Raw genomic sequence first — 24,512 nt, 5'->3', positions numbered from 1 at the left:
AAAAAAAAAAAAGAAAAAGAAAAAGAGAGAGGACGGCTATCTAGCAGCCAGGGAGAGACAAGACACCTCAGGAAAACCCAACAGTGCTGTCACCTTGATCTTGGAATTCTAGTCTCTAGAATTGGCAGAGAATAAATTTCTGTTACTTAAGCCACTCAGTCTGTAGTACAGTTGAACCTTGAGTTATGCATTTAGAGTGGGTAAATAATATGATATGTAATTAAAGCTTAATAACACTGAAAAAAAGGAAGAAAAGTAACCATCAAGGTATGAAACAAAGGGCCTCTCTCTCAGGGCTATGGAAGGTCCAGTTTCTCCCCCAGCCAAGGACGGAGGCCAACATCAGCCCCTGAGGACCATTGTCAGGACTACCATGAGCTGGCAGCCTTGTTTTCCTGCCTCAGACATTTGGAAAAAAAGAATAAAAAGAAAAAGAAAAAAAAGGTATGAAACAAGATTGGCAATATGATAATATTACTAATTTTGTGAGTTGGGTGATAGGTAATGAATGAGGATTCATTAAATTACTGTTTGAACATTTTCATAATACAAATTTTTTTTTTACAATACACATTAAAAAAAAAAATTAACCCTTGTTCCTCTGTTTCCAAACCCTAAAATCCACGTTTCCACACCTATTTACACTATTTACAAGTCTTCTTTTCTCCCTGAGTTGGATTTGAGTTGGATTATGAATTTCCTAGGAACAGGGATGGTTTTACTGTTTTTTGTATTTTGAGGGTCTAATTCAAAGGCTAGGAAATAAATGGTAGTTGAATAAAATTTTTTAAGAGATAGGGAATGGCCAGGTGAGGTGGCTCACGCCTGTAAACCTAGCACTCTGGGAGGCCGAGGCAGGTGGATTGCTTGAGCTCAGGAGTTGGAGGCCAGCCTGGAGCAAGAGCAAGACCCCAGCTCTAATAAAAACAGAAAAATTAGCCAGGTGTGGAGGCAGACAACTGTAGTCCCAGCTACTAGAGAGGCTGAGCCAAGAGGATCACTTGAGCCTGGGAGTTTGAGATTGCTGTGAGCTATGAAGCCACAGCACTCTAGTCTATGACGACAGAGTAATATTCTGTCTCAAAAAAATATAAATATGAAAATATAGGGAGAGATTTAAAAATATCTAGTAACATGGGAAAGACCATTTTCCAAAAGCTAACTCAAGTTTTTCAAAAGGAAATCTTTTAAATACTCAAATCTCAAAGATAACATCTTACTTCAAAGTATATTTGGCTGTTGGTTTTGCATTTTTTGTTTCTATAATGTTCTACTTTAGGGAGGACTACCATTAGTAGATGCATCAGTAATGGATCCCTTGTTCTTAATTTTTTTTAATTCTTTTTTTTCCCAGTGACTTCTGAACTCTTTATTGGTATAAGGGCACGCTGCTCTACTGCCTCAGTGTCTCAGAACTTTGGTATTATTGGTCTCAGACACCACTTTGCCGTCCACTATCCTGCAGGTGGTGGTCTTTTGGATGGTTTGCACGGAGTTGCCGCTATCCAGGGCATCACCACGGTTGAAGTTCTCCTCGTCTTCCAGCAGGCGGCGGTAGGTGGCGATCTCAGCCTCTAACTTGACCTTGATGTTCAGCAGTGCCTCATACTCCTGCGCCTGGCACTGGCCATCTGCCCGGGTCTGTGCCAGCTCTGACTCCAAATGCAGCAGGACCCCATTGAGTTGCTCCATCTGCATGGCGTAGTGGGCCTCCACCTACCTCAGGCTGTCCTCCAACCTGGACTTCTGATTTCTCATGGAGTCTAGTTCGATTGCCAAGGATTGTACGGGTCAGCTCTGTGAGCATTGTCTTAGCAGCTCCAACCTCAGAAAACTGTGAGGTGACTCCTGAGGTGCTCTCCTGAATCTGCTGGGACCAGGTCTTGGCCAGCTCTTCTTGGTTCTTCCAAGCCAGCTCGTCACACTGGGCCCGCATGTCTGCCATGATCTTGCTCAGGTTCTGGGATTTGGGAGCATCTACCTCCACAGTCAACCCAGAGCTGCAATCTGAGCTTGTAGGACTTTTACTTCCTCCTCTTGGTTCTTCCTCATGAAGAGCAGCTCCTCCTTGAGAGCCTCCATCTCTGACTCCAGCTGCAGTCGAGTGATATCGGTGTCATCAATGACCTTGCAGAACCCATGGATGTCACTCTCCACAGATTGGTATATGGCCAGTTCTGTCTCATACTTGACTCTAAAGTCATCAGCAGCATGACGGGCATTGTCCACAGTATTGGCAAAGATCTGAGCCCTCAGGTCCTCGATGGTCTTGAAGTAATGCGCCCAGTCTCTGACCTGGAGCCCCTTCTTCTCCACATGTTCCCGGATTTTGCTCTCCAGCCTCCGATTATCGGTCTCCAGGTTCCTCACTCTGTCCAGGTAAGAGGCCAGGTGGTTGTTCAGTTCTTGCATGGTCTCCTTCTCAGTCTGGATGCCCCCTATTCCTGCCAGACCCCCGGCCATCCCTGTGGCCAGGCCCCCGCATCCCCAGCCACCCTGGAAGCTGGTGGAGTGGGACACGGAGATCCAGGAGCCCCAGCCCCTGGCACATGCATAGACGCTGGCTGCGCTGCTGGCGGTCAGACACTGTAGCTGGACGTCTGGACTGAGCCCAGGGACTGGTAATTGCTGGAGAAGGTGGTGGAATGAGTAGTGAAGGACATTATGTCTAAAGAGGAGAGGACAAGACTCGGGTGAGCTGGGGCCTTTTTAAAAATTCTTAATGGCATGGTGGCTCACACCTGTAATCCCAACACATTGGGAGGCCAAGGCAGGAGGATTTCTTGAGGCCAGGAGTTCAAGGCCACCCTGGGCAACATAGAGAGACCCTATCTCTACAAAAAATTATCTTGGTATGGTGGTACATACCTATAGTCCCAGGTTCTTGAGAAGCCGAGGTGGAAGGATCTTTTGAGCTAAGGAATTTGAGATACCAGTGAGCTATGATCATGCCACTGTACTGCAGCCTGGGTGCCAGAGTAAAACCGTATCTCTAAAAAATAAAGAAAAACTACGAACTAAATCTTAAGGCACTCTACAAGAAAATAACACTGAACAAGATTGGATCCTTCTTGATTTGAATTTTATAATGTCTCAAGGTCCTCATTATGAACTTTTTTTTTTGAGACAGGGTCTCACTTTGTCCCCGTCGGTAGAGTGCTATGGCATCACAGCTTACAGCAACCTCAAACTCTTGGGCTTAAGCAATTCTCTTGCCTCAGCCTCCTGAGTAGCTGAGCCTACAGGTGCCCACCACAACGCCCGGCTATTTTTTGTTGCAGTTTGGCCGGGGCTGGGTTTGAACCTACCACCCTCGGTTTATGGGGCTGGCGCCCTCTTCACTGAGCCACAGGCACCGCCCATTTATGAACTTTTTCTCCCAACACATTAATGTCAAAAATACATTCATTTGAATGTGTTCTGATAAATTTCCTGTTTTTAAAAAACATGATTTTCTTGCCAATTGCCAGTCCTCTCCATGCATGGAGCAGGGAAACTGAAAATCTTCCAAATTTGTGGGACAGAAGGTGCATCTGACCTGAAAGGACAGACCTACCACTTGGACACCCTTTCAAGACAGAACAGAAGGGAGGGAACATGGGTCAAATTACAGATGTGTGTCACTTAATGACAGGGACCTTCTGAGAAACTTGTCATCAGGTGATTTCATCATTGTGCCAACACCACAGAGTTTGCTTACACAAAAACCTAGGTGGCATAGCCTACTGCACAGCCAGGCCGTGTGGTCGAGCCTAGAGCTCCTAAGCTACAAAGCTTTGCAGCGTGTTTCTGTGCCAAGTACTGTGGGCAACTGGGACACAATGGTGATTATGTATCTAAACATAGAAACGAACAGTAAAAATACAGTATACAAGATTAAAAATGGTACACCTGTATGGGGCACTTGTCACAGAGCTTGGAGAACTGGAAGTTGCTGTGGGTAGTCAGTGAGTGAGTGAGTGGTGAGTGAAGTGAAGGTGAAGGCCTAGGACATCACCGTAACTGCTGTAGAAACTATAAACACTGTGCACTTACTCCACACTCGATTAATTTAAAATCATTTTCTTTCTTCCATAATAAACAAACCTTAGCTTACTGTAACTTTTTTGCTTGATTAACATATATATATATGCGCATATATATATATATATATTTTTTTTTTTTGAGACAGAGACTCAAGCTGTTGCCCTGGGAAGAATGAGTGCCATGTCGTCATAGCTCACAGCAGCCTCCAACTCTTGGGCTCAAGGGATCCTCTTGCCTCGGTTTTTCTATTTTTAGTATAGACAGAGGTCTCACTTTTGCTCAGGCTGGTATCCAACTCATGACCTCAAGCAATCCACCACCTCGGCCTCCCAGATTGCTATGATTACAGGCATTGCCCAGCCAATAAACTTATGTGTGTGTGTGTGTGTGTGTATTTATTTTATTTTATTTTTTGCAGTTTGGCCAGCGCTGGATTTGAACCTGCCACCCCCGGTATATGGGGCCAGCACCCCACTCCTTGAGCCACAGGTGCCACCCTAAACTTTTATATTTTTATTTAATCTTTATTTTATATAATCTTTATTTGTATTTATTTATTTTTCTTTCTTGGAATCAGTGGGTAACAGAGTATATTTTTAAAATCTTTTTGACTCTTCTGTAATAAGACTTAGCTTAAAATACAAACACATTGCACAGCTGAACAAAAATATTTTCTTCATATCCTTAACTCTATAAGCTTTCTTCTAAATCTTTTTTTATGTTTTTACTTTTTAAACTTTTTTGTTAAAACACACAAACACACACATGAGCCTAGGCCTACACAGGGTCAGGATCACGAATATCTCTGTCTTGCACCTCCACATTTTGTCCCCCTGGAAGGTCTTCAGGGGCAGTGAAAGGCAGGAGGACTGTCGCCTGTGGTAACAGTGCCTTGTGGATACCTCCTGAAGGGCCTGCCTTAGGCTATTTTGCAGTTAACTTTTTAAAAATATAAGCAGAAGCAGTACACTCTAAATAATCACAAATATTATAGGATAGTAAATACATACACTAGTAACATAGTCATTTGCTATCCAGCGTCATGCATTGTACATAACTGCGTATACTCTACTTTCATAGGCAGCACGGTAGGTTTGTTTGTAGCAGCATCGCCACAAACTCTTGAGTAATGACTTGTGCCACGATTTCACCAGGCCATAGGACTGTTCACCTCCATGATAACCTCATGGGACCACCGTCTTTTTTTTTCAGACAGAGCCTCAAGATGTCCCCCTGGGTAGAGTGCAATGGCATCGCAGCTCACAGCAACCTCCAACTCCTGGGCTCAAGCGAGTCTCCTGCCTCTGCCTCCCAAGGAGCTGGGACCACAGGAATGCCCGGCTATTTTTTTTTTTTTTTTTTTTGGTTGCAGCCGTCATTGTTGTTTGGCAGGCCCGGGCTGGATTCGAACCCTCACCTTAGGTGTATGTGGCTGGCGCCTTACCCACTTGAGTCACAGGCGCCGAGCCGGGACCACCGTCTTGTGCTGGCTGCTATTGACCCAAACCTCTGAGGGCGCATGTCTGTACATCCCTCCTAGAGGCCGGACAAAGCGCTGGGTCTGAAGAAGGTTCAGAGTATATTTTCAAAGTCTTTTCGACTCTTCTGTTATAAGACTTAGCTTAAAAGTCTAAGCTAAAGCACGGGATCCCCCCAACAGGCCTGCGCCAGGGTCGCGGCACAGGGGACTGCACCGGGGACTGCACAGGGAGGAGGGGATCGCCCGAGCAGCATGCGGGGACCGCGCGAGCGCCCCAGGGAGGGCCGGTCGCTCTCGGACGCCACCTAGCGCGGACCAGCACCGCGGCGCTCCCACCCCAGACGGGCCGGGAGCGCAGACACTGACGCGGGCGCGACCCCGGGACTTGGGGGCAGCCTCTGGCCACAGTCAGTGTTGGAAGCTCTGTGCGGGGACCGGACGCGGTCCTGGGCCCGCCTCAGTTCTTCCGCGTCTGATTCTTCTCAGGCAGGAGTGACCCAGGTGCCATCCACGTGTGCTCCCAGCTCTCCAAGTCCGGCCCAAGTGCACAGACCACCTCCAGCCCCTAAGCCATCCCTGAAGCCGTCCAGGCTCTCTGTCCGTTCCTCAGCCTTGGCAGCTCTCAGAATCACCCGGGCAGTTTAAAAAAGACAAGTATCAGGGCCAGTCCCCAGGCCCGCTGAAGTGGGTTGGGGACTCGGGGCATTTACAGGAGCACACCTTACACCTACACTCACGTGAGTCCCCTCTCCCCTTCGCACCCCAATCCCTGTGGCCATGTATTGCTTGCACCCCAGCATCCACTCCCTACCAGAGCTCTCCTCTGTGAGCAACCTGCCCTCGTGTCTCTGACGGTCCCCCATCACCTGGATGGTAAGGAGGGTGCTCCTTTTAACCAGAGGCCTGAGGAGCAGGACTTCTTCGCTCCAACCCCTACTTAGGGCAGAACCAGAGCCAGAATCTGGATCTTTGATTGGCGTCGCCAGATTTAAGAAATAAAATAAAGGATGCCCAAGTAAGTACTAAGATCAACAGCAACTCATTTTTTAGTATAAGTACTGGTATATCCCAAATACGACATACTAAAAAACAATCCGTTGTTGATCTGATTTAATAGGGCATCCTGTATTTTATCAGACAAAATTACACCTATGTATAACAGACATGCATGTACAGCTAGACCGCTGGTTACAAATCGCCCAGGGCTTTTCCCAGGAACTGCAGCTACCCTTCTCCCTGGGCTAATGTCCATCCAGGCCAAATGCTGAGGCCCACCGGGCTGTGCAGGAGGACGTTCCCACTGGCCCAGCTCTGTTGCTGGCAGTCTGGCTTGACCATAAAGGAAGCTGTGATGTCTTCCTAGAAACTCCTGATAGCTAAGGGGCTGGGAAGGCTGATGTCCTCAGCAATGACCTTTGTTAAAATGCCCAGGAAAATGGGACAGCTACTGCACCCCAAAGACCCAAGGTTAGCATTTTCCTCAACCCATATTCCTCTACAGCAGGCGTCCTCAAACTATGGCCCACGGGCCACATGCGGCCCACCTAGGACATTTATCCAGGTGTTTTTGCCACTGCTGTCTATCCTGCTTAGCCCCTGACTCGTCCCAGGGCCCACAGTTCGGCCCTCCAACAGTCTGAGAGACAGTGAACTGGCCTCCTGTTTAAAAAGTTTGAGGACCCCTGCTCTACAGTTTCCTGAACTTCCCTGACTAAGAATCCCTGCAACCAGGGCCCAGTGTGAAGTGAAAATGAAAGGCGCCTTGTTCAAAAGGCTGGAACAACGTGCTGTGAAAGGTATTAACGTGTAAACTTCCTCCCTTTCTTCTGTGGTCTCTCTCCCTTGACTGGTCATGGTTTATTTTCATCTGCTCTTTAATGCATGTTGTTCTAAGTAAAGGAAAATTAAATTGCAAATTATCAGCATGAATATTAATTACTGTCCATCCTTATATTGTTCAATGCCAGTTTAAAATGCAAATATAAAAGCATTTAACTCAGGTGCAGAATCACTGAAATGACACAATGCACAATTTTTATGTTTTGTTGCTTGTCCCTGGGCAAGCTAGACTCCCAGAGGTTGGGAGGAGGAAGAGCAGGTTCCCCCAGGCAGGAGGCATGGGCAGGGCAAGTGGGGAGCCTCACAGGACAGCCATGCTGAGGCCTGAGGGCTCTAGTCTCCCATCCCACCAGCCGCTGGACCCATGTGCCACACCTAGCCGGGGCAGGCTCTGTGGAGGCTGAGCCAAGCATCTTTTATTCCCTCAAACTCATGGCCTCAACTCATTGCAGACAGGTGACCCTCAGGGACTTTTAAACATCTTGTGCCAACATACGTGAGACTCACCAACCCTGCCAAGACATCACTACCCGCCAGACATGCTGGGGTGCTGCCAGCCCCCGGCAGGAATGGCCGCCACTGCAAGATGTTGCAGACGGTACACCCAACTCTGACCCTCCCCATATTTATATCCAAGCCCCTCCAGGGACAAAGGGTAAAGGACAGAAAGTAGCAGTGGTCATAGAGCACGGGCAGCTGTGGAGACTTGGCCAAGCCTGGAGCATCAGCACATGGGGGGGACTGCAATGGAGTAGGGGGAGATCTCAGGGGTGCTGAGTCCCCAGGCCCCCAGTGCATCATGTCACATTGTCCCCTCACTTACCAAACACATGTTAGAAGATAAAATTATTGAGAATTTCAAGCTGTTGACAGCAGAGGTCTGAACCAAGCCTGGGGCCCCTCTGAGCACCGTGTGGCTGTTCAGAGCCAGCCCTGCCTGGTACTCTTGCTAAACACCTAGATTTTCCTGTGTGCTGCCCCAGACCCAAGAATCAGAATCTCTACAGTTAAAGAATGCCCCAGGTGGTTTTGTTTGTTTGTTTATTTGTTTGTTTTGAGACAGAATCGCACTCTTTTGCCCTGGGTAAGAGTGCTGTGGCATCATAGCTCACAGCAACCTCAAACTCAAACTCTTGGTCTAAAGAGATCCTTCTGCCTCAGCCTCCTAAGTAGCTGGGACTACAGATACCTGCCACAACGCCTGGCTGTTTTTAGAGATGGGGTCTCAGTCTTGCTAAGGCTAATCTTAAACTCCTGAGCCCCAGCAATCCACCCAACTAGGCCTCCCAGAGTGGTAGAATTACAGGTGTGAGCCACTGCACCCGGCTCCCAGGCAGTTATTAAGAAGGAGTTGGGAACCACTGCTCCAGTAACTAAACCTGGTTGGTCATGACATTCGTCTCCCACAGATTCAAATTCAAAATTCCTAAATTTTGTTCTCCTCTACTTTCCCTGCCACCCCATGGATTTCACTGGAGTTTTAGAACCACTTTGCCTGAATTCAGTAAATACTGCCTCTACCATCCACTAGCTGTGTGACCATAAACAAACAGCAGAAACTCTCTGGGCCTCACTTTTCTTATCTATAAAATGGGAGAATAATAGAGCCTTCCATTGGGATTGTTGTGAGCAAGGATTTGGTGAGTTTCTATAGACAAAGTGCTTGGAACAATGTCAGCTACATTATAAGTGCAAAAATGATAGTTATTACTAGCAAGGATTCTCAGCATGAGCCACACATGACAACTGCTGTTCACTTATTTTGTTTGTTTTTAGTTCCTTTTTAAATACCAGTGCCTGAGTCTCACTCCAGAACAAGTAAATTAGAATCAGACGTGTAAAACATGTAACTGTTTGAGCATGAGAGTTTAGGGCCTGCTGACACTGCATGGGAATGTGTTTTGTGCCTTCAGTTCTGTATCATGGAATCTCTTCCCTGTGCGCAGATATACATTCTATTCTATCAGTTTTGAAAGCCTTTCATGTTGGAGATAATTACCCTGTCATTTTCACAGCTGTATCCAATTGCATGGCACAGACATAGCACGATCTGGTTAATCCTGTGTGAATGGTATTGTTCCACTGCACTCTTCCCAACGACTCTATGAGCTAAGACTTGTCCCCTTTCATGCAGGAGATAGTGCCAGTTAAGTTCAGAGATGTTAAGTTCCTTATCATGCTAGAAAATAGCAAACTGATTAATGTCTGATCTGGTCTTTATATTGATTATGCAAAGCTGCCCTGTTCTTGGACATCCCTATCCAAGACAGGTCAATTCTGAATTCATCACCCTTTACAAGATGAATTGTCCCCCCCCCCAAAAAAATTCATAGTTGAAGCCCCAGTCCTCTGTTCCTCAGAATGTGACTGCATTTGGAGATAGGGCCTTTAAAGAGGTGATTAAGTTAAAATGAGACTACTGGGGACACTGATCTAATCTGACTGGTGTCCTTATAAAAGGAGATTAGGACACACAGAGAGACCTAAGAGTTGTGCATGCACAGAGGAAAGATATGGGAGAAGAGCCATCTGCAAGCCAAGGAGAGGCCTCAGAAGGCACTAACCCTGCCAACACTTTGATCCTCCAGAACTGAGAGGAAATAGATTTCTTTTCTTTTTTTTTTTCTTTTTCTTTCTTTTTTTTTTTTTTTTTATTGCCCTCAGTAGAATGCCGTGGTGTCATAGCTCACAGCAACCTCAAACTCTTGAACTCAAGCGATTCTCTTGCCTCAGCCTCCTGAGTAGCTGGGACTACAGGCGCCTGCCACGATGCCCTGCTATTTTTTAGAGATGAGGTTTCGCTCTGGCTCAGGCTGGTCTCGAACCTGTGGCAATCCACCCGCCTCTGCCTCCCAAGTGCTATGATTACAGGCATGAGCCACCACGCCTGGTGGAAATAAATTTCTTATGGCAGCCCAAGTATACCAAAACATCAAGTTCAAGGGTGAAAGGAGATCTGCCCAGTGCACAGATCTCTCTCTTTCCTATTCAACCTGCTGCTTTTATGTGCAAGACTGCTCAGCAGAGGGCCTGGCATGGAACTGTTCTTAACATGCATGCAATACATGTGTTTTGTGCCTTCAACAACAAGGTGTACCCTCCTCCAACCTGAGTTGTATCCTCATTCTGCAGATGAAGAAACTGAGGCTTAGAAAGGATACCTAAATTGTCCAAGATCATATAGCTTTTAAATTATAGGACCAGGATGAAAGATTTGAGACAGGTAGTTTATCTCCAGATTCCAGGTTCATTTTTGTTTAATGAGTTTTGATTGGTTTAATTTACTGAGGTATAATTTATATGTATTAAATGCATACATTTTAGATCTACAATTTGATAAGTTTTGACAAATGTATACACTTGCATAATTGGCATCAAAATCAAGCTATAGAACATTTTCACCACTCCCAGAAGTCCCTCTAATAGTCAATTTTCCAACTCCCTCCCCTAGTTGAAGCAGCAACTAATCTGATTCCTGCTGCCTGTTCTGGAACTCTGAAGACCTGCGATCACTCATGTGGATGGTTTCAGGTCTGGTTTCTCTTGTTCAACATAATGTCTGTGAGACCCAAGTTTTGTGTCTCAGGTATTCTTTCCTTTTCATTGCTGAGTAGCATCGTATTATATGAATACATCACATTTGGGGGGATTTTGTTGAGATAGAATCTCACTCTGTGGCCCAAGCTAGAGTGCTATGGCCTCAGCCGAGCTCACTGAAACCTCAAACTCCTGGTTTCAAGTGATCCTCTTGCCTTAGCCTCCCAAGTAGCTGAGACTGCAGGCACCCACCACCACACTGATAATTTTTCTATTTTTAATAGAAACAGGGTCACACTCTTGCTCAGGCTGGTCCTGAACTCCTGACCTCAAGTGATCCTCTTGCCTCAGCCTCCCAGGGTACTAAGATTACAGGTGTGAGCCACCCCCGCCCAACCAATACATTACAATTTGTTTATGTATTCACCCATTAATGGACATTTAGATTGTTTCCAGTTTGGAGCCATTATGAATAATATTGCTATGGATATTTATGTGCAAATCTTTTTGTGGAATGCCTTTTCATTTCTCTTGGGTAAATACCTAGTAGTAAGATCACCGGTTAGGAGGAAGTGTATATTTAACATTATGGGAAGTTGTCAAGTTGTGTTCCAAAGTGGTTGTACCATTCTACACTTTAGCAGGGTGGAGAGTTCTAGTTGCTCCACAATATCATCAACACTTGGTATTATATTTTTTTAATTTTGCAAAATTTTATCCCCTCTACTGGGTGCGTAGAGGCGCTCATTGTGGTTTTGATTTGTATTACATATTTCCCTACCCTGGACATTAATGATCTTGAACATCTTTTCACATGCTTATTGGCTGTTCATATGTCTTTTGTAAAGTGTCTATTCAAGTCTTTTGCCCATTTTTAGGGCATTCTTAAAAATTGAGTTTTTATTCACATAACAAAATTTACCATTAATACTTGTGCACTTCTGTGCTTTTTTGTATATTAACTATCTTGCACAACTAATTCCAGAACACTATCACCACTCAAAAAAGAAACACTATACCTATTAATGTTTGCCTGTTTTCAAATTGGATTGTTTATCTTCTTTGATTGTGTTATGAATGGATACTGTTCCTCTGTCAGATATACATATTGAGAATATTTTCTCCCAGTTTTTGGCTTTCCTTTGTGCTTTTATTTTCTTAGGGGTGTCGTTTGAAGAGCAGAAGATTAAAATTTTTATTGATTCCATTTTATCTTTTTTTTTTCCTTTATGGTGTGTGCTTTCTGTATCCTAAGAAATCTTTAACTCCAAGATTATATGAGATTTTTCCCTGCATTTTCTTTTGTAAGTTTTAGCTTTTATTTTTGTGTCTATTGATCCATTTGGGGGATTTGTTTGTTTGTTTGTTTGGGTTACTCCATCCGCCAGGTTTGAGTGGTGTGTTGCCAGCCTATCTCACAGCAACCTCAAACTCTTGGGCTCAAGGGATCCTCTTGCCTCAGCCTCCTGAGTAGCTGGGCCTAAAGGCATGTACCACCACATCCAGCTCTATGATCCATTTTAAATTAATTTTTGTGTGAAGTTCATTCTTTTCCATATTGATTGCAGTTATCCAGCACTATTTGTTGAAGGACCATTCTAGATTTAAATTGCCTTAGCACCTTTGTAAAAAAAAATCATTTGACCAATGTCAGTGTACTGGTTTTGATATGTTATATAAGATGTAACCATTAGGGTAAAGGATGTACAGACCACTCTGTATCATGTTTGCAATTTTTTTCTTTCCAATCTGAATTTGTTTTCTTTCTTTTTCATGACTTGTTGTAGAAGCTAGGACCTCCAGTACAATGTTGGATAGAAGTAGCAAAAATGAACATCATCATTCTGTTCCCAGTTGTAGGAGTAAAGGATTCAGTCTTTCTCCATTATGTATGATGTCCATCCCAGACTTCTCTTAGATGCCCTTTATCATTCTGAGGACATCCCTTCTATTCTGAGTTTGCTGAGAGTTTTTGCATGGATGTTGAATTCTGTCAAATGCTTTCCCTGCATCTATTAAGATGGTCACATGATATTTCCCTTTTATTTTATTGTGGTGATTTTCAAATGTTGAACTAACTTGATGTTCCTTGTGGGATAAACCCCATAAGATCATGATCTTTTTTATATATTGCTAGATTTTTTTTTTTTTTGACACAGAGTCTCACTCTGTTTCCCAGGCTAGAAGGCCATGGCATCAGCCTAGCTCACGGCAACTTCAGACTCCTGGGTTCAAGTGATCCTCCAGCCTCAGCCTCTCAAGTAGCTGGGACTACAGGCATCTACCACCACACATGGATAATTTTTCTATTTTTGGTAGAGACGAGGTCTCAAACTCCTGAACTCAAGGAATCCTCCCACCTTGGCCCCTGCAGAGTGCTAGGATTATAGGCATGAACCAGCACAACTAGCCATATTATTAAATTTTATTTGCTATCTTTCTGTTGACGATTTTTGTATCTGTGTTCATGAGGGATAGTGACCTGTAGTTTTCTTTTTCACACTGTTTTTATTTTATTTCATTTTTTTTTTGAGACAGAGTCACACTTTGTCACTCTCAATAGAGTGTTGTGACGTCATAGCTCACAGCAACCTCAAACTCTTGGGATTCAAGCAATTCTCTTGCCTCAGCCTCCCAAGTAGCTGAGACTACAAGTGCTTGCCACAATACCCAGCTATTTTTAGAGATGAGGTCTTACTCTTGCTCAAGCTGGTCTCGAACTCCTGAGCTCAGGAGATAGACCTACTTCAGCCTCCCAGAGTGCTAGGATTACAGGCATGAGCCACTGTGCCCAACCTACAATGGTTTTATTGTATTCCCGACTTCTTCCTTAAATAAATATGAGAGTTGAGGAGGTCCTCTCCATAGACATTATTTCCAACCTCAAGATTCTCTCAGGGATAGCCCTGTCCCAGGTGTGCACTCTGTAGGTACCACCCTCTATGGATGTAAGGCCAGCCGCCTAACAGTTTCCTCAGGGTTACTTACTATGCACATTTTGTAGGTAAAGCTGGAACCAGGGTCTGCTGCACAGACTTAACAACTCAGTTTTATGCTGTCACCCAAATATGATCATTTCTTAGGGTATTAGGGTCATACCACATGACCCCATAGAGGCTAAGTGATTAGATTGGATGCCATTTTATTTTATTATTTATTTATTTATTTGAGACAGAGTCTCACTTTGTCACCATCGGTAGAGTACCGTGGCATCAAAGCTCACAGCAACCTCATGCTCAATGGGCTTAAGCAATTCTCTTGCCTCAGCCTTCCAAGTAGCTGGGACTACAGGGCCCCACCACAATGCCTGGCTCAGATGCCATTTTATTAATTTATCGTGGTGTTATACCTTTCCTGAAATTGAAATAATCACACCTTTTATTCAAGAACCAGTTCCCTGTCTTGGTCTCGTAATGCTAAAGAGACCAAACTAGTCTTGTAAAGCCTTCTAAGCGAGTACAGGATGCTAGGTAATGCTGTGTTTGTTTTGTCCAGGCTGAGGTGGAACTTGGAGTCATCCCTGCTCCTGACTGGTGATCCTGTGCCAGTGACAACGTCCCTTTGCTGTTGTTGACACTGAATAAACAGCAGCAAATTCTTAGCCTTTGGCAATCTTTTCCCAGACTCAATCCACACCACTACATTCCCTGTGGCCTTTGTCATAAGTTAAACAACTGGTTATTTTACATTAACTTTCATTTTGCCTCCCTGATGGAGACTCAGGACACCCTTATTCTGAAGCATGGAAAACAAATATTCTGTATCCTTTTTTAATTTGTAAAATATGGTACCGTGCACAAAAATGCACATAATGGCTAATCATAAAGCAAATACTCATTTAACCACTGTACAAGTCAAGAAATGGAACATAGCCAGCGCTTGAGAACTCACTGTCTGCCACTTCTCATCACAAATCTCTCCTCCAGTCTTAATTTTTATTGAATCACTTCCTTGGTTTTACTTGTAATTTTACCACCAAAACATGCTTTCCTAAATCCCGTATCCTCCCTTCGTGTGTGTGCCTGGCTTCTTCTCAAAAGCCATTTGTATTATTCATTCATTTTCATCATTCCATCCTCTGGATGTATCACAATTTATTCACTCTACTGTTTATGGGCTTTTTGAGTTGTTTACGTCGTTTGAATCAATTTGTCAAGTTCTATTTAAAAAAAAACAGTTGTGATTTTCATTAAGATTGCGTTGGATTTGTAGATCAGTTTGAGGATTAACATACGTACATTTTCGAGTCTTTGTATCCATGAATGTATTATATTTCTCCATGTATAGGTCTTTTTAACTTTCTTGCAATAATGTTAATTTTTAGTTTCCCATCTTGAGATCTTTGTATGTCTTTTTCAAGTTTTATTCCTAGGCAATGATATTGTTATACATCCAAAGCTGTTATACATGGACTCTCTTTTAAATTTATTTTTTTGTTTGCTTCTGGAATGCTCTCAATGTTTGTATATTCACTCTACATCTAGTAACCTTGCTTAAACTATTCACAAATTTTAATATTTATAGGTAGATTCTTCACATAGAATCATTATCTGAGAATAAAGACTGTTTTAGGTTTTTTCCCACCTTATCAGCCTGTTATGCCTTTTATATCCTTTTCTTGCCTACCACACTGGCTGAAGGCTCTAGGACACTGCTACATAGGAATGATGGTGGTTAGTGCCCTCATCTACACACACTTAGGCAGAGAACTTTTTACCATCCAATAGGATATTTGCTGTAGGTTTTTTATTGACATGCTTACCAGATTAAGGAAGTTTCATTCTTTTCCTTAATTTATATTGTTATGAATGTTGAGTTTCATCAAACATTTTTTTTGCGAGTCTTGAGATCATCATGAATTTTTTTCTTTTCATCTGTTAAGGTGATGAATTGTATTAATTGATTTCCTAATGTTAAACCAAAGGTCCATTCCTGGAATAAATCCTATTTTATCATCATGTGTTATCCTTTTACATATTGTTTGCTTCAACTTGCTAATATTTTGTCTAGGATTTTTGTACCTATTTTCATGAGTGAAATTGATCTGTCTTTTCTCTTTTCTTGTGTCAGTACTAAGGTTATGCTAGTCACACAAAATTGGTAGATGATTCTTTTCCTTCTTTCTAGAAAAAGTATAAGTTAGCATTATTTCTTTCTTCAATGTTTGATAGGATTACCTGCTGAAGTTAATTTGGGCCTAGAGATTTCATCATAGGGTGTTTTTAGTTACATATTTAATTTCCTTAATAATTGTAAGACTAAGATTTTCTATTTCTTTTTGTGTGAGTTAGGTTGTACTTTTCTGTGAGTCTATTTCATCAAATTTTCAAGTTTATTGGCATAAAGTTGTTTAGAGTGTACTTTTTCTTTTGAGACAAAGTTTTACTCTGTTACCCAGACTAGAGTACAGTAGTGTTATCATAACTCCCTGCAACCATAAACTCCTGGGCTCAAGTGATCTCCCTGCCTCAGCCTCCCAATTAGCTGAGACTACTGTGGGTGGTGTACACCCTCATGCCAGCCTAATTTTTCTATTTTTGGTAGAGACAGGGTCTTCCTCTTGCACAGGCTAATCTCAAACTCCTAAACTCAAGCGATCCTCCTGCCTCGGCCTCCCAGAGTACCGAGAATACAGGTGTGAGCCACTGAGCTCTGCCCATGATATACTCTAATTTTTGTGCACTTCTTTTGTTGTTGTTGTTATTTGATACAGAGTCTTACTCTGTTGCCCTAGGTGGAGTGTCGTGGCATCATATCTCACAGCAACCTCAAACTCTTGGGTTCAAGCAATCCTCCTGCCTCAGCCTCCAAGTAACTGAGACTACAAGCGCCCACCACAGTGCCTGGCTAGCTTTTCTACTTTTAGCAGAGACAGGGTCTCTCTTTTGCTCAGATTGGTCTGAAACTGAACTCAAGCAATCCACCCACCCTGGCCTCCCAGAGTATGAGGATTACAGGCATGAGTCACTGCACCTGGCCTTTGTGTATTTCTTATTATTTGTTATTGGTGCCTTATCTTTTTCTTTTAATCATTCTCAGTAGGGGTTAATCGATTCTATTAGTTGTTTCAATTTTGTCTTTGCTTATTCTCTCCATTGTGTATTTTCTTTTATCTTTATTTATACCTTTAAATATTTCCTCCCATCTACTTTTGTTTGGGTTTATTTTGCTGTTCTTTTCCCAATGTCATAAAATGGATGCTTAGCTCATTATATTTTAGCCTTTCCATTTCACTAAAATGTGCAATTAAGGCTATACATTTCTCTCTAAGCACTGCTTTAGTCTTATTCTACAAGTTTTGTTATATTGTTTTTTCATTATTTATTTTAAATTTTATTTTAATTATTTATTTTTGAGATAGGGTCTTGCTTTGTTGCCTGGGCTAGAGCATAGTAGTGTCAACATAGCTCACAGCAACCTCAAACTCTTGGGCTCAAATGATCCTCGTGCCTCAGCCTCCCAAGTAACTGGGACTACAAGCACATGCTACTATAGCTGGCAAATTATTCTCATTTTTTGTAGAAAGAGAGTCTTGTTATATTTCTTAGGATGGTCTTGAACTCCTGGCCTCAAGCAATTCTCCTGCCTTGGCCTCCCAAAGTGCTATGATTATAGAAATGCACCACTGCGCCTGACTTCATTATATATAACTTAACTCAAAGTAATTTCTAATTTTTATTTTTATTTCTTCTAAAATCCATGCATTATTTAGAAGTGTATTTTGGAAGCATGTTACTCAAAAGTGCAGTTTCAAAAGATGCAGGGATTTTCCAATTATATTTTTGTTATTGATTCTTAAACTGTTTAAAATGTGTTAGTTGATTATTGTCTTCTTTATCTTAAACTTTTGAAATGTGTTTAAACTTGTGTTTTGGTCCAGCATAGATCAAATTTTAAAATAGATCTGTTCTTACTGGACGCGCTGACTCATGCCTGTAATCCTAGCACTCTGGGAGGCTGAGGCAGGGGGAGAGATCAGTCTGAGCAAGGACAAGACCCTGTCTCCAGAAAAAAACAGGAATTGTGGAGGGTGCCTATAGTCCCAGGTACTCAGGAGGCCGAGGCAAGAGAATTACTTGAGCCCAGGAGTTTGAGATTGCTGTGAGCTATGATGCCACAGCACTTTACCCAGTCTCTTTTTGTGAGACTCTGTCTCAAAAAAAATAAATAAATAAAAATAAATAAATAAAAATTTAAAAATTAAATTAAATTAATCTGTTCTTAAAAGTAATGTATTTTGCAGTTATCGGGTGCACAGTTCTATGCATGTCCATAAGGCCAAATTTGTTAATTATGTTGTTTCAAATCCTCTAGTGTTTTTTTTTTTTGTTTCTTTTCTTTCTTTTTTTTTTTTTTTGAGACAGAACCTCAAGCTGTCCTCCTGGGTAGAGTGCCATGGCATCACAGCTCACAGCAACCTCCAACTCCTGGGCTCAAGTAAGTCTCCTGCCTCAGCCTCCCAAGTAGCTGGGACCACAGGCGCCCGCCACAACGCCTGGCTATTTTTTGGTTGCAGCCGTCATTGTTGTTTGGTGGCCCGGGCTGGATTCAAACCCACTACCCTGGGTGTACGTGGCTGGCGCCTTAGCCACTTGAGCCACAGGCACCGAGCCAAAATCCTTTAGTGTTATTGATTTTCTATCTTCCTGTTTTGTTGATGACTATAAAGGGAGTGTCAAATATTCCACTATGAATATGGACTTGTCTATTTCTCCATATAATTCTTTCCACATTTGCTTTGTATCTCACGTAATTAGGTTCATACAAATTTAGAATAATATTTTATTAGTAGAGAGTCATCTTTAATTCTAGCAAGAATGCTTTTTACCTAATAAGTATGTTCGTTTGCTATTAGAATTGCCACACCAGCTATCCTAATAGTATTTCAGTTGCATGTACTTTATTACTTTCCTTCTGGTCTTTCTTTATACTTCTATTTTACATGTGTCTCTATATATCTCATCTAATATATATGTCAAATTTTGTGTCTATCCCGTCTTTTAGCTGAAGTAGCTAACCCTCTTTTTTTTTATACTTAATTTTTTATTTTGAAATTCCCTAAAACATATGGAACACTTCACAAATTTGCATGTCATCCTTGTGCAGGGGCCATGCTAATCTTCTCTGTATCGTTCCAATTTTAGTATATGTGCTGCCAAAGTGAGCACAGTAGTTAACCCTCTTATTAGTGTGATAATTGATAGGCAGTTTACCGGGGACGGGCTTTTTATGCAGCTCACTTGTTCTCTGTTTCTTTATGTTGTTTTGGACTTCATTTAGTTTGGTTGAGTTTTTATTTTATTTTATTTTTATTTTTTGAGACAGAGTCTCACTTTTTTGCCCCTGGTAGAATGCCCTGGCGTCATAGCTCAGAGCAACCTCTAACTCTTGGGCTCAAGGGATTCTCTTGCCTCAGCCTCCCAAGTAGCTGGGATACAGGCACCTGCCACAATGTCCAGCTATTTTTAGAGATGGAGGTCTCACTCTAGCTCAGGCTGGTCTCGAACTCATGAGCTCAGGTGATCCGCCCATCTCAGCTTCCCCAAATGCTGGGATTGCAGGCATGAGCCACTGTGCCTGGCTTTAGTTTAATTGAGGTTTTAAAATTTTGTTTTGTTCCTCTGTTAATTTGATAGTTACTCAGATTTTTACCAATCTTTTTAGTAATTACTCTACAAATATAACATGCGATCTTCAACTTAGCACCATCAAATAATAACCATTACCTTTGCTCTCTCCTAAAAGAAATGAGGAATTTGGAACATTTCTATTTCCCCCATTTGAGATGCTTTTACTGTTGTGAATTTTGGTTCTCTCTATAAACCCAATAAGACATTATTATTTTATAAAGTCAATGTTTATTTGGATTTATCTACACGTAAGACATTTTTGTCCCTTTTCATTCCTTCCTCTATACCCAACCTCCCCTCTAGGACTATTTTTTCTTTTGTCTGAAGAACCCCCTAAACCTGTCTTTACTGAAGGACATTTTCACTAGGTTCTAGGTTGGCAAGTTTGCTGTCATTGTTTAGCGTTTTTTCCAACATATAATTCTAATACTTCTGGCTTCCATTCTTGGTTTTGAAAAGTCAGCAAAAGTTGTACTTATGAAAGTTATCTTTTGTTTTTCTTGGGTTATTTAAAACTTTCTTTGTTTTGGAGTTTCTGGATTAGGTATGGATTTCTTTCTACTTATTTGGTTCCCTGAACAATTATTAACAGATAGGTGTATTTCATCAATTTTGGGAAACTCGAAGCTTACTTATAGTCAGTGATTGCTCTGCCTCATTCTTTCTCTTCTCTTTTCCCGAAACTTCATTTAAAAATATGTTAAATATTATATTATTCATGAATAATTTATGTCTCAGTTATTCCATTATATTTTTATATTTATTTGTCTCTTCACACTTCACTCTAGATTGTTTAATTCTGAATCTTAACTCAAGGTTAACCACAAATACTTAAGTTTATTATGTTAAAGTTAGGCAAAACTAAAAGAAGTTACTGATTATCTCACAAACACATACACATACATTAACATGCACACACACACATACACACACACACACACCCTCCTTCACCTACACAGGAATTAAGTAGGGAATAGGTTGGGCAACAGGCAGGCACACATGACTCTCTAGCCACTATTGACTCTCAACTGGTGCATCAGTGGTCTCTGCTAGCAATATTTTTATCTCCCAACCTACAGATTAGAGTCACTCCATGGTATGTGTGTCCTGATCTGCAAAAATACCAATTTAGCATTCTCCAGAAAAATGCAAGGAGTTAGATGCTTAGTGCTCAGGGGTAATAGAGTGGACCAGGGTCTTGTGCTATAATTTCTATAAGAAGGTTAGAGGTTATATGAACCATGAGTATTAGCATAGATTTTTATTCCTCCCTAAGACTGTCTCTCAATGCAAACCACTTTTTTATGTTTATTGCTCTTCAGCTATAAACATATTTTTCTTCTTAAAATTTTTTTTCTCAAAAGCATCATGTTTTCACTTCTTTCCTTTCCTTTGCTCCAACAATGGAAGCCTGTTTGCTATCTAAGGTGAACATCTCTTGCTCTGTAAGCCTATACTTTGCTCTTACTTTGTAAATATATCTTTCTCTTTCTCAGTAAATGTTGTTTTGTGATAGTTAATGAACCTTCCTTTTCTTGCTAAAAAATATCATGTTTAAAAAGGTATTTATGACATTCTTTAAAGAACAAAGTGTTCACAGTATAACACAGCAAGAGGAAAACACATTATAAAAAGTAGTTCACTTTTGGGGGAAAACGAAATAGTCTTTTCAAATATTTGTACTAATTATACAGGACATACCTAACTTTCATTTCACTAATTCTCTCTTTGGCTGTGTCTAATTTCTTATTAAACCCTTCTACTGAATTTAAAATTTTTTTTCTGAATTTTAAATTTTAATCATGCTCTTTCTTTTGTTTGTTTTAAAGCTCCTATTTGGTTCGTTTTAAATTTTTTTCATAGTGGTTGGGCCCAGTGGCTCACACCAATAATGTTAGCACTCTGGGAGCCCAAGGCAGGAACATTGCTTGAGCTCAGGATTTCAAGATCAGCCTGAGCAAGAGCGAGGCTCCATCTCTACTAAAAATAGAAAAATTAGCTGAACACCTGTAGTCCCAGCTACTCAGGAGAATGAAGCAGGAGGATTGAACCCAGGAGTTTGAGGTTGCTGTGAGCTAGCTGATACCATCATGGCACTCTGGCCTGGGCAACAGAATGAGACTGTCTCCAAAAAGCTTTTTTTGCCAAAGCTTTTTATAATATAATTACCACTTCCTGGCCAAAATTCCCAAGTTTGGGCATAGAATAAGCAGAGTTAGTTTTATAGTCTATGTCTGATTCTAACATGTGGGAGCCCTATGGAGCTACTCCTGTTGTCTGCTGTTCCTATTGGTTCTTCTGTCAAGTCACCTCATGAGTCTATTTATCTCTGTGGTGGACAACATATTTGAAAAATTATTTGTAGGATAATATGGGGCTTGGAATAATGTTCTGTCATTCCAGAGAGGATTTTATTTTCTTTTCCAGGTGTTTGTGGACATTAGCCACCTGGGACTTCTTTTATCCAATTTTAAGACTGAATATTTCTGGGCTACCTGATGAGTTACAGCTGGGCTGCAGTCATGCAGCAGCTGCATTGCTTCCATAACATCCTTCCAAGGTGCTGCCTTTAGAAATCAGATCCCAAATCAGGGAATGTTTTGCTAGAGCCTCCAATGTTAGCAGGCCCTAGATTCTGACTTTCCGCCCATAGCCACAAGAAGCTGTAAAATGTTCAGCTCAGCTTCTCACTCAGCTGTCTCTTTGGATCAGCAAACAACCACTAGCCAAAAGCAGCTATGGTACTGGGCTTATATTTCTAGATCTCTGCCCTCTCTGGATGTTAGCCCAGTATTTCTCACTATCTTGTTAGCTCTTTGTTGTTTGTTGTATTTTGTTTTAGTTGTTTTCATTGGGCAGGTTGGTACAAATTACCTAAACCATCATTATGGAAGAAGTAACTTCCTCACTTTTTTTTTTGAGACACGATCTTACTCTTACCCAGGCTAGAGTGCAATGGTGTCAGCCTAGCTCACAGCAACCTCAAACACTTAGGTCCAAATGAGCCTCCTGTCTCAGCCTCCCTAGTAGGCAGTACTACAGGCACCTACCACAATGCCTGGCTAATTTTTTCTATTTTTTTCTATTTTTCAGAAACAAGGTCTCACTCTTGCTCAGGCTAGTCTCAAACTCTTGAGCTTAAGCCATCCACCTGCTTCAGTCTCAGAGTGCTAGGATTACAGGTGTGAGCCTTTGCACCCAGCCTCTCCTTCTCACTTTTTTCTTTAAGACCAATATATTGAGTAAGTTCATAGTTTAGAAACATAAAATATTCAGGGTAAATAAATAAGAAATAGCTATTGCAAAGAAGCTTACAACTTCCTGGGGAAGACACCCTTGTGTTGAGCTTATCTAAAGCCAGAGACCAGTATGCATAATAATAACTGTAGTTCAGAGTACAAGGGAAACCCAGGGACCTGGGATGGCTCTGCGGGAAAAGCAGCCAACTTCATGAGGCCCTGAATAAAGCCAGAGCCTAACAATTTCTTTCCATTTCCTTTCGGTTGTTTTTTCTTTTTTTCTTTCTTTCTTTCCTTCTTTTCTTTTCTTTTCTTTTCTTTTTTGAGATAGAGTTTCACTCTGTGACTCTGGGAAACATGCTGTGGCATCAGAGCTCACAGCAACCTCAAACTCATGGGCTCAAGGGATCCTCCTGCCTCAGCCTCATAAGTAGCTGGAACTACAAGCACATGCCACCACACTGGGCTAGTTTTTCTATTTTTATTTTATTTATTTATTTATTTATTTTGAGATAGAGTCTCACTTTGTTGCCCACAGTAGAGTGCCATGGCATTACAGCTCACACCAACCTCAAACTCTTGGGCTGAAGAAATTCTCTAGTCTCAGCCTCCCAAGTAGTTGGAAATATAGGTGCTCACTACAACACCTGGATTTTTTTTTGAGACTCACTCAAAGTGAGTCTCACTTTGTCACCCTTGGTAGAGTGCTGTGGCATCACAGCTCACAGCAACCTCAAACTCTTGGGGTTTGAGAGATTCTCTCACCTTAGCCTCCCAAGTAGCTGAGACTACAGGCCCGCGCCATAATGCCTGGCTATTTATTTATTTTTATTGTTGCAATTGTCATTGTTGTTTAGCAGGCTCTGGACCAGGTTCGAACCTGCCAGCTCTGGTGTATGTGGCCAGCACTCTAATCACTGAGCTACAGGCACTGAGCCAATGCCCAGATATTTTTAAAGATGGGGTCTCTCATTCTGGCTCAGGCTGGTCTTGAACTGTGAGCTCAGGCAATACACTCTATTTTTATTTTATTTATTTATTTATTTATTTATTTAAGACAGAGTCTCACTCTGCACTCTGGGTAGGATGAAGTGGCATCATAGCTCACAGCAACTTCAAACTTTTGGGCTCAAGGGATCCTCCTGCCTCAGCCTCCCAAGTAGCTGGGACTGCAGGAGTCCACCATAATGCCCAGCTAGCTTTTTCAATTTTTAGTAAACACCAGGTCTCACTCTTGCTCAAGCTGATCTCAAACTTCTGAGCTTAAGTGATCTACCTGCTTCAGCCTCGCAGAATGCTAGGGTTACAGGCATGAGCCATCACACCCAGCTTGGTTGTTTTTTCTTTTTTTTTTTTTTTATCATCATTTGTTGTAGTTTCACAGCAAAGATGAGCAGAAAGTATGAAGAACTCTCATATACTCCCTGCCCCTACATACACACAGCCTCCCCCTCCCACCCTGCCATCAACATCCTGCACCAAAGTGTTACATTTGTTACAATAAATACATCCACATTGACACATCATCATCATCCCAAATCCATAGTTAACGCTGGAGTTCATTCTTGGTGTTGTATATTATATGAGTTTGTAGAAACATATAATGATATGTCACCTATCATGATAGTGTCACACAAAATAGTTTTACTGCCCTAAAATTCCTCTGCTTTATCTATTTATTCGTTCCTCTGCCTTAACCCCTGGCAACCACTGATCTTTTCACTTTCTGTATCTCCATAGTTTTGCCTTCTCTAGAATGCG

The 24,512-nt window shown here is 41.9% G+C and overlaps 2 non-coding genes and 1 pseudogene across 2 annotated transcripts; 1 reads left to right on the top strand and 2 right to left on the bottom strand.

Annotated features, from left to right (window-relative positions):
* Window positions 1–280: 280 nt before the first annotated feature.
* On the top strand, window positions 281–410 carry LOC111725626. The gene has a single exon (XR_002773649.1).
* A 991-nt stretch (window positions 411–1,401) lies between these two features.
* On the bottom strand, window positions 1,402–2,663 carry LOC100943453 (annotated as a pseudogene).
* Window positions 2,664–18,943: 16,280 nt separating this feature from the next.
* LOC111725609 lies at window positions 18,944–19,050 on the bottom strand. The gene has a single exon (XR_002773636.1). It is a non-coding gene; the product is annotated as a U6 spliceosomal RNA (small nuclear RNA).
* Window positions 19,051–24,512: the final 5,462 nt, after the last annotated feature.

This window comes from Otolemur garnettii, unplaced genomic scaffold (assembly GCF_000181295.1).
Source record: "Otolemur garnettii isolate 467f Iridium unplaced genomic scaffold, OtoGar3 scaffold00044, whole genome shotgun sequence".
Classification (NCBI taxonomy): domain Eukaryota; kingdom Metazoa; phylum Chordata; class Mammalia; order Primates; family Galagidae; genus Otolemur; species Otolemur garnettii.
The sequence above is the reverse complement of the archived record's forward strand: the minus strand, read 5'-3'. Positions and strand labels throughout refer to the sequence as shown.